The sequence below is a fragment of the Microcaecilia unicolor genome, chromosome 5 (assembly GCF_901765095.1).
Source record: "Microcaecilia unicolor chromosome 5, aMicUni1.1, whole genome shotgun sequence".
Taxonomy (NCBI): Eukaryota; Metazoa; Chordata; class Amphibia; order Gymnophiona; family Siphonopidae; genus Microcaecilia; species Microcaecilia unicolor.
In genome coordinates this window covers 1,156,690-1,166,101 of record NC_044035.1, presented here as the reverse complement: position 1 = coordinate 1,166,101, position 9,412 = coordinate 1,156,690, and the positions used below count along the sequence as shown (strand labels likewise).

Here is a 9,412-nt window from a genome sequence, read left to right as displayed (position 1 = left end):
TTTGGTTGTCTATTCTGCGTCTGCAGCAGACTGTCTCCTGTTTGTTTCTCCATGTAACATTAGCCACCTTTTGCAATATGACGTTTAAATCCGACTTTGGACGTTTTGCTCAAAACATCTAAAATTCAAGTGGGGAATATGATTTTTGAAAATGAAAAAAGTTTGCTGTACTCAGTGCGCTTATCTTTTTGGACCATTTTTGGGAAAAAAAATCTGTCCAAGTGAAAGAAGCACAAAATCAAGCCATTGGGATGTAGGAGGCGCCAGCATTCTTAGTAAACTGGCCACACAGACATCCCAGCAGAGCAGTGGGGCCCCCTAGGAGGCGCTGTAGTGGACTTCACATAAAAGGTCCCCTAGGAGGCAGTGTAGTAGACTTCACATAAAAGGTCCCAGGTGCACACCTCATCAATACCCCCTTATATTGTATGGTGAGCCCTCCAAAACCCACCAAAAACCTACTGTACCCAACTGTACACCACTACAATAGCCCTTATTGCATGCCCGCTAGTCCTAATATTTTTGGGAGGAGTAAACAGATGCTTCACGTCTACCCGTTCCACTTCACTCATTATTTTATAGACCTCTATCATATCTCCCCTCTCCAAGTCGCTTTAGCCTTTCCTCACAGGGAAGTCGTCCCATCCCCTTTATCATTTTCGTCTCCCTTCTCTCTACCTTTTCTAATTCTACTATATCTTTTTGAGATGTGGTGGCAGTGTTTTGCCCGCACCCCTTGAAACCCACGCCAGTAAATCTGTTCTGTTGCTCCATAGTCTGGGGGTCTATGTGCCTTGTCCCTTCCTGAGACTCTCACACTTTCCTCTGTGTTTCAGGGTCCCATCATTGACTTTGTTTGTCTGCCCAGCCTGACCCTGTCATGGTTCACAGCCCCCGCTTTGCTGTGGCAGCTTTTGCAAGCTACACCAGGGCTGTACCTTGTAAGGTTAACCTCTTGTTCTGCTCTCGCTTGCTCCTTCAGCTGCTGGTTCACTGAAGCCTGGAAGTACATATGTCTGCTGCATAGACAAGTGAAGCACAGTGTGACCCCAGCATGACCTGCGAGGTGAGAGTGATCCCACACAGGTGCAGCCTCAGCCTCAATAGCGCATTCAGGTTCACTCTTTGTGCCCTTCTGAGAACTCGCAACGTGATCCTGGGCGTCCCTGTGGCATTCGCAGAGTGGGTGCAGAGCAGGGCATGGTGCCTTCCAGGGAAAGACCCCACTTCTTTGCTCAGCACGGGAATGTGGGAAGAGCTGAGAAGGTACATGCGGTTAAGTAGTGGCTGCAGACAGTGGTTCAGGAAGCAGCATGAATAGCAGGCTTGTCTGAGAGCACCTAGCGAGACTGCCAGAGCTCACTCCTCAATAGCAAACCCTTGTTCTGCACAAAGGCAGACATTTAATTGACAAGCAAGAGGGAATCAAAGCATATCTGTGTCTGTCAGTGAGTGTGTGTGCACACAGTCTCTCTCTCTCTCTCTCTCTGTCCCCATTTCTCCCTAGCTCTCTGTTGTTGTAATAATAATATTTACTTTTATAGCATCGGTCAGTGTACCAAACCCTGCCCCAAATCCTCCCCATGGATACACAGTTCCCGCCCAGAAGTGCACCTTGTGTAACTTTGTCTTCAGGAAGCTATTACGTTCATTTTTTAAAAATGGAGTGCATGAAGGAAGCGGCTAAATTTCTTGCATGCATTGTCATCTTCTGCTCATTGTGCAGCAGCAGCCAAATAACAAACAGAATGGTAGAAATAATTAGGAATGAAATAGAGAATAAAACAAACAATATCATAAAACCTCTGTATCTCTTCATAGTACGACCATACCTTGAGTACTGAACATAAGAATAACCATAGTGGTCAAACCAACGGTCCATCAGTGGCCAATCCAGGTCACAAGTACCTGACAGAAACCCGCTACCAATCGCAAGGCAAGCAGTGACTTTCCCCATGTCTATCTCAATAACAGACCATGGACTTTTCCTCCAGGAACTTACCCAAACCTTTTTTAAAACCAGATACACCAACCGCTGTTACTACATCCTCTGGCAACAAGTTCCAGAGCTTAACTATTCTTTTAGTGAAAAAGTATTTCTTCCTATTTGTTTTCCATGTTATTTCATCGAGTGTCCCCTAGTTTTTGTACTTTTTGAAAGAGTGAAAAATTGATTCACTTTTACCCAATCTGCACCACTCAGGATTTTATTGACCTCAATCATATCTCCCCTCATCTGTCTCTTTTCCAAGCTGAAGAGCCCTAACCTCTTTAGCCTTTCCTGCTACGAAAAAAGTTCCATCCCTTTTATCATTTTGGTTGCTCTTCTTTGAATCTTTTTTAATTCTGCTATATCTTTTTTGAGATACGGTGACCAAAACTGAACGCAGTACTCAAGGTGAGGTCACACCATGGAGTGATACAGACAGGGACATTTTCGAAAGAGAAGGGCGCCCATCTTCCGACACAAATCAGGAAATGGGCGTCCTTCTCTCAGGGTCGCCCAAATCGGCATAATCGAAAGCTGATTTTGGGCATCCTCAACTGCTTTCCGTCAGGGGGATGACCAAAGTTCATGGGGGCGTATCGGCACCGTAGTGAAGGCGGGACTGGGGTGTGCTTAAGAGATGGGCATCCTTGGCCAATAATGGAAAAAAGAAGGGCGTCCCTGACGAGCATTTGGTTGATTTTACTTGGTCCATTTTTTTCCTGACCAAGCCTCAAAAAGGTGCCCAAACTGACCAGATGACCACCGGAGGGAAACGGGGATCACCTCCCCTTACTCCCCCAGTGGTCACCAACCCCCTCCCACCCTAAAAAAAAAGTAAAAAAATTTTTTGCCAGCCTCAAATGTCATACCCAGTTCCATGACAGCAGTATGCAGGTCCCTGGAGCACTTTTAGTGGGTACTGCAGTGCACTTCAGGCAGGCGGACCCAGGCCCATTCCCCCCCTACCTTACACTTGTGCTGGTAAATGTGAGCCCTTCAAAACCCACCCGAAACCCACTGTACCCACATCTAGATGTCCCCTTTCACCCGTAAGGGCTATGGTAGTGGTGTATAGTTGTGGGTAGTGGGTTTTTTTTTAAGAGGAATAATTTCAGTATTTTGTGAAATTCCAGATAGTTGGGTTGACTTCTAATTGTATTAGATAGGGAAATTCAAAACCCTCAGGTTGTTCTTTCTCAACTGATTCTCCATATATTCCAACTTCTGGGCCTCCAAAAATCTTTCCTTTAAAAAAGATATCTCAAAGTCCTGGATTTCAAGCGTGCTGACTTTACTAAAATGGGGGAATACCTGAGGAAGGAGCTGATGGGCTGGGAGGAAGTACAAGAAGTGGAAGGACAGTGGTCCAGGCTGAAAGAAGCTACAAATAGGGCTACAAACCTTTATGTAAGGAAAGTAAATAAAAGCAAGAGAAAAAGGAAACCGATATGGTTCTCCAAGCAAGTGGCTGAGAAAATAAAGGCTAAAGAGTTGGCGTTCCAGAAATACACAAAAACTCAAGAACAAGAACACGGGAAGGAATACCGGAGGAAACTGAAAGAAGCCAAGAGAGAGATACGTCTGGCGAAAGCGCAAGCGGAAGAACAAATGGCTAGAAATGTAAGGAGGGGTGACAAAAATTTCTTCAGGTATATTACTGAAAGGAGAATGACTAAAAAGGGAATTGTGAGACTAAAAGATACTGCGAACCGCTATGTAGATAGTGGTGAAGGAAAAGCAAATTTGCTAAATAGATACTTTTGTTCGGTTTTCACAGAAGAAAATCCTGGAGCAGGACCGCGATGGACTGGAAAAAGTACAAATGATAGTGGAGTGGATACAGCATCATTTACAGAAGAGAGTGTGTATGAACAACTTGTAAAGCTAAAGGTGGACAAAGCCATGGGACCGGACGGGATCCACCCCAGGATATTAAGGGAGCTCAGAGAGGTCCTGGCGGGTCCTCTTAAAGATTTGTTTAATAAATTCTTGGAGACGGGAGATGTTCCGAGGGATTGGAGAATGGCGGAGGTGGTCCCTCTTCACAAAAGTGGTGATAGGGAAGTAGCTGGAAACTACAGGCCGGTAAGCCTCACTTCGGTTATTGGAAAAGTAATGGAAGCGATGCTGAAGGAAAGGATAGTGAATTTCCTGGAAGCCAATAAGTTGCAAGATCCGAGACAACATGGTTTTACCAAAGGGAAATCGTGCCAAACGAACCTCATTGAGTTTTTTGATTGGGTGACAGGAGAATTGAATCATGGACGAGCTATGGACGTAATCTACTTAGATTTCAGCAAAGCTTTTGACACGGTTCCCCACAGGAGGCTTTTAAATAAACTGGATGGGCTGAAGATAGGACCTAAAGTGGTGAACTGGATTAGGAACTGGTTGACGGACAGACGCCAGAGGGTGGTGGTGAATGGAGTTAGCTCGGAGGAGGGAAAGGTGAGTAGTGGAATGCCTCAAGGATCGGTGCTGGGGCCGATTCTGTTCAATATATTTGTGAGTGACCTTGCCGAAGGGTTAGAAGGTAAAGTTTGCCTATTTGCGGATGATACTAAGATCTGTAACAGAGTGGACACCCCGGAGGGAGTGGAAAACATGAAAAAGGATTTGAAGAAGCTAGAACAATGGTCTAAGGTCTGGCAATTAAAATTCAATGCGAAGAAATGCAAAGTGATGCACTTAGGGAATAGAAATCCATGGGAGACGTATGTGTTAGGTGGCAAGAGTCTGATAGGTTCAGACGGGGAGAGGGACCTTGGGGTGATAGTATCTGAGGATTTGAAGGTGACGAAACAGTGTGACAAGGCGGTGGCTGTATCTAGAAGGTTGTTGGGCTGTATAGAGAGAGGTGTGACCAGCAGAAGAAAGGGGGTGTTGATGTCTCTGTATAAGTCATTGGTGAGGCCCCATCTAGAGTATTGTGTTCAGTTTTGGAGGCCGTATCTTGCTAAGGATGTAAAAAGAATCGAAGAGGTGCAAAGAAAAGCTACGAGAATGGTATGGGATTTGCGTAACAAGACGTATGAGGAGAGACTTGCTGACCTGAACATGTATACCCTGGAGGAAAGGAGAAACAGGGGTGATATGATACAGACGTTCAAATATTTGAAAGGTATTAATCCGCAAACGAACCTTTTCCGGAGATATGAAGGCGGTAGAACGAGAGGACATGAAATGAGATTGAAGGGGGGCAGACTCAAGAAAAATGTCAGGAAGTATTTCTTCAAGGAGAGAGTGGTGGATGCTTGGAATGCCCTCCCGCGGGAGGTGGTGGAGAGGAAAATGGTAACGGAATTCAAACATGCGTGGGATAAACATAAAGGAATCCTGTTCAGAAGGAAAGGATCCTCAGGAGCTTAACCGAGATTGGATAGCAGAGCCGGTAGTGGGAGGCGGGGCTGGAGGTTGGGAGGCGGGGATAGTGCTGTGCAGACTTATACGGTCTATGCCAGAGCCGGTGGTTTTGAGGCGGGGCTAGTGCTGGGCAGACTTATACGGTCTGTGCCAGAGCCAGTGGTGGGAGGCGGGACTGGAGGTTGGGAGCCAGGGATAGCGCTGGGCAGACTTATATGGTCTATGCCAGAGCCGGTGGTTGGGAGGCGGGGCTAGTGCTGGGCAGACTTATACGGTCTGTGCCCTGAAGAGCATAGGTACAAATCAAAGTAGGGTATACACAAAAGTAGCACACATGAGTTGTCTTGTTGGGCAGACTGGATGGACCGTGCAGGTCTTTTTCTGCCGTCATCTACTATGTTACTATGTTATTATATCTCAAGTTGTTTCATTTCTGCCAGTTGTTCAGCTTGTCTCTCCAGCTGTTCTCCATGAGAGGTCACCAACTCTCCATGCTTTTCTACTCTAGTAGAGATAGTCCCATAATCTATTTTTATCTCTTTCATTGTCATATTGAGATTGGTGTCCATGGCCCTAATGCCCTGCCATAGAGCCTCCAAAGTTACAATGGGAGGTTGCTCAAATTCCCCCAACAGAGAGATATTCCCCCAAACTCCACTCCAACAGCTTGCGGCATAGATCTTCGTTCAATCAAAACAGTCCCAGTTGTGGCACTCACCAACCACTCGGGAAAGAGACTCCACATCCAGAGCCACCACTGAAAGACTTCCTGGCTGCGAGGGGGTGGGGAATTGGCCTCTGTTACAAGCTAAGAGATGCCCAATTAATGCTGAGCTTTGCCAATTCACTTGGCACTCCCTCCATACTAGGCACCACTGCTCCAGCTTGACACAATACAGCCCCCTCAAGTGTAGTCCGTACCAGTCACTTCGGAGCTACTGAAACTGGAGGGAAAGTTATCAGAGCTCCTTTCCACTTCTCCATGCTGAAATAGAGCTGGTTCAGAGGCAGCGTCTAGGGAAAACACATAGGCTGGGAAGAGCAGCGCATCATACGTCTGCTCCTGATGCCATCTTGACCCCTGTGATTCAGCTTTTTAATTGCAATTAATCACATCAAAGAATAGGCCAGGCATACCACACCAAGGTGTAGATCAGAAATATCACATGAAAAAAGGGACCAGGCATATCACACCAAATTGTGGACCAGGGGTATCACACCCTTTCCTGCTACCCTCTAGTTCCTAACCCAGTCTGTCACTTTAGAGCCCATTCTGAGGGCACTCAGTTTATTTATTAGTCATCTATGCAGAACCATGTCAAAGACTTTGCTAAAATCTAAATATAGCACATCTAACGCTCTTCCTCAAGCCAACTCTCTGGTCACCCAGTCAAAGAAATTAATCATATTTGTCTAACAAGACCTGGCTTTAGTGAAATCATATTGCCTCAGGTCCTGTGATCCATTGGATTCCAAAACCTTTACTATTCTATGTTTTAAAAGCATCTCTATTAATTTACTTACCACAGAATTCAGACTTCCCGGCCTGTAGTTCTTTACTTTCGTTTTGTAGAGAGGGACCACATCTGCTCTTCTTCAGTCCTCCAGGACCACTCCCGACTCAAGAGAAGCATTGAAACGTTCAGTCAGCGGATCCGCTAGAACTTCCCTAAGTTCCTTCATTACCCTCGAATGTATGCCATCCGGCCTTATCGCTTTGGCCACATTTAGTTTAGCCAGGTCCTCATGAATACAGCCCTCTGAAAATATCAATATCAATACATTACTTATATACCGTAATATTCTCCTAAAGGGGTTCAGAGCAGTTTACAACAAATCTTTATAGATACATTACTGTTTCCTCTGGCCTAGTTCCTCATAGATTTTGATGCTCCTTTCTCATTGTGTATTATTGATCCATTATCATGATATCACTATAAACATTTGATCAGTGCAAGTTTTCTAGCAAAAAAGGTGCAGTTACTCAAATGCCAGGCCACCCTTCAGGGGTGGGGTGATCACTGAGGGACCCACTCCACAATAGCCAGGCCCCTTGCAACCAGTCACAGAATCTATGACAAAGGCAGAATTAGTGTCTTGAGCCTGAGTTCCTTCATTAAAACTTGTGGTCCATGGGTCAATTTTAGAAGACACTGGAAAAGGTGCCGGTACTCAGTACCCCCGAGTAGCCCCTCAAAAAAAGCCCTGCATTTGATACTTCTTGTTTACTTCATCGAAAATTTTCAATAAAATGTTTGAATGAAAAAAATTACAAAGGTAAATTCAAGCTAAAAATAATTTCAAATAAACAAAAATGTTTATATTTTTTTTGCAAAAAAAAAAAAAAAAAAAAACAAATATATTCCAATCTAATACCCAAGGGAAGGTCTCTGAACTCTCATGGAAGAGATGCATAAGAAAAGACTGGGAGAGGTGCCTAGAGGTCCCTCTCGTATCTAAACTGAGGAAAGGAAGGCGCACTAGAGTCAGCCACCAGGAGGTAGTCCTGCAACCCATAAGGGAAGGTGATTCTGTTCCAGCTAACACAGCCAGAGTCCCAGGAACCAGCCTATAGAGTGAGGGAGAATCAAGCCTTCCTTCCAGGAGAGGAGGAGAGAAAAGTTATCGTGTATAACTACCTCAGCTATTGTTTTTTCACTACTCCTCTCAGTTATTGATTTTCCTTCAGTTTAGCCCCTGTTGGTCACTATTACATCTGCAGTCACATTTACCTGGCCCAGCATGGAGAAGAACTAATTTGGGGAACATCCCTGCAAGGAAGGTCAAGGCATATGATTTCCAAATCCAATTTTGGACGTTTTGCAAAAAAAAAAAAAAATTTCAAAAATACAGTGCCAAATATGGTCATTTTCAAACCAGAAAAATGTTGATCTTTTTAGTTCAAAAATCACTCTTTCTTTTAGGGTCATTTTCAAACACAAAACATCCGAGGGAAAAATGCACAAAAAGAAGCCATTGGGAAGTGGGGGGGGGGGGGGGGCAGAAGTCCTACTAGACTGGCCACACAGACGTCCCAGCAGAGTAGTGGGGCAGCCTAGGGAGGAGCACTGCAATGGACTTCACTTAAAAGGTCCCAGGTACACATCACACATTATCACCCTAATACTGTATGATGAACCACCCTAAAACAGCAAAACATGTACTGTATCCAACTGGACACCACTACAGGTGTCACCTATTGTGGGTTCAGTAGGTATTTTGTGGTTTGGGGGGAGCTCACACTTTCCACCACAAATGTACTAGTTAGAGTGGGATATGGGCCTGGGTCCCCTTCTCTACAGTCCACTTCACCGATCACTAGGTTACTCCAGAGACCTGCTTGCTGTTCTAAGAGGACTGACCATTATATCTGCAGCTGTCAAAGAGCCTGGTATGAACTGTCACTTTCACCTCAGTGACCACTGGGGGATTAAGGGGGCAGGGTTATGCCTTTATCCCTCCAGTGGTCATTTGGTCAGTTTGGGCACCTTTTGGCACTTATTGAAAATTAAAATTCATGGGATAGGAGGCAATGTTCTTCTGTGGATTAGGAATTGGTTATTGAACAGAAAACAGAGGGTAGAGTTAAGTGACCATTTTTCTCAATGTAGGAAGGTGAAAAGTGGAGTGTCACAGGGATCTGTACTGGGATTGGTGCTATTTAACATATTTATAAATGGTCTGGAAATTGGAATGATGAGTGAGGTAATTATATTTGCAGATTGACATAAAACTATTCAAAGTTGTCAAAACACATGCGGATTGTGAAAAATTGCAGGAAGACCTTAGGAAACTGGAAAACTGGGCGTCCAAATGGCAGATGAAATTTAATGTGGACAAATGTAAAGTGATGTACATTGGGAAGAATAATCTGAATCATAATTGCCTGATGCTAGGTTCCACCTTAAGAGTCAGCAGTCACGAAAAAGATCTAGGAATCATACCTTATATGTTTACCCGAGTTTGATTTGTCCTTGCCATTCTCAGGGCACAGACCATAGAAGTCTGCCCAGCACTGTTCTTGTACTAAAAGTTATGAAGATTCTGGAATCCTAAAGA

General features: G+C 44.7%; 1 long non-coding RNA gene across 1 annotated transcript; it reads right to left on the bottom strand.

Moving 5' to 3' along the window:
* Positions 1–446: 446 nt before the first annotated feature.
* Positions 447–8,613, bottom strand: LOC115471390. Its single transcript, XR_003942314.1, has 3 exons — positions 8,533–8,613; positions 1,828–1,832; positions 447–461 (listed from the first exon to the last, which is right to left on the bottom strand). It is a non-coding gene; the product is annotated as an uncharacterized LOC115471390 (long non-coding RNA).
* Positions 8,614–9,412: the final 799 nt, after the last annotated feature.